Below are 1455 nucleotides of genomic sequence, written 5' to 3'. Positions count from 1 at the left end.
AGTGGATGATCCATTTTGGCTTGTTCCTGATGGTCCCCAGCATCACAGATGCCAGTCTTCAACCAATCTGATTCACTCCACGTCAAGAAACAGCTTAGCGCACTAGACACAGCAAAGGCTATGGACCCTGATAACATCCCGGCTGTAGTATTGAAGACTTGTGCTCAAGAATTCGCCTTGCCTCTAGCCAAGCTGTTCCAGTACAGCTACAACACTGTCATCTAACCGACAAAGTGGAAAATTGTCCATGTATGTCATGTACACAAGAAGTAGGACAAAACCAATCTGACTATTATCATTCCATCAGCCTACTCTCAATCAGCAAAGCCGACAGTGCTATCAGGCAGTACGTACTCATTAATAACCTGTTCACCGATGCTCATTTTGGGTTCTGCCAGGCCCACTCAGCTCCAGACCTTTGGACAATCTTGGCCCAAACTTGGACAAAAGAGTTGAATTTCAGAGGTGAGATGAGAGTGATTGCCCTTGACGTCAAGGCAGCATTTGACCAAGTGTGGCATCTAGATGCCCTACTAAAATTGAAGTCAATGGGAATTGGGGAAAAATCTCCACTGGCTGGAGTCATACCTAGCACAAGCGAAGATGGCTGTGATTGTTGGAAGCCAACCATCTCAGCCCCAAGACATTGCTGGAGGAGTTCCTCAGGGCAGTGTCCAACCATTTTAAATTGCTTCACAATGACCTTCCCTCCATCATAAGGTCAGAAGTGGGGTTGTTCACTGAAGATTGCACATTTAATTCTGTTCACAACTTCTCAGATAATGAAGCAGTCCATGCCCACTTGCAGCAAGACCTGGACAATGTTCAGGTTTGGGCTTATAAGTGGCAAGTAACATTCATGCCATACAAGTGCCTGGGAATTACTATCTCCAACAAGAGAGAGTATAACCACCTCTCCTTGGCATTCAACAAAATTACCATCACTGAATCCCTCAACTGGGAGTCGCCATTGACCAGAAATTTTTCTGGACCAGCCATATAATACTATGGCTACAAGAGCAGGTCAGAGGCTGGGAATTCTGCGGCGGGTGACTCATCTCATTACTCCCCAAAGCCTTTCCAGCTTTTACAAGGCAGAAGTCAGGAGTGTGATGGAATACTCTGCACTTGCCTGGATGAGTGCACCTCCAACAGCACTCAAGTAGCTTAAAAGCATCCAAGACTGAAGAACCTGCTTGATTTATGCCCTATCCACCAGCTTGAACTTACACTCCCTCTACCACGAGTGCACCATGGCAGAAGTGTGTACCATCTACAAGAGGTACCTCCGGTTCCGATGGACCCTGGGCTGCCACAGGGAAGCTGTCTCCATTAAGCTGGCAGCCTTCCCATGCGGCGGGGTGTTGCCCTGCTGTCGGCAAAATGCTGGTGGCACCTTAAAGGGCCCTCAATAGGACCTTTATGTGAATCAGCTGCCTTCTCCAAGGAGGGGGC

This window comes from Heterodontus francisci, chromosome 7, assembly GCF_036365525.1.
Source record: "Heterodontus francisci isolate sHetFra1 chromosome 7, sHetFra1.hap1, whole genome shotgun sequence".
NCBI classification, from domain to species: Eukaryota; Metazoa; Chordata; class Chondrichthyes; order Heterodontiformes; family Heterodontidae; genus Heterodontus; species Heterodontus francisci.
Note: the sequence above shows the minus strand (reverse complement) of the source record.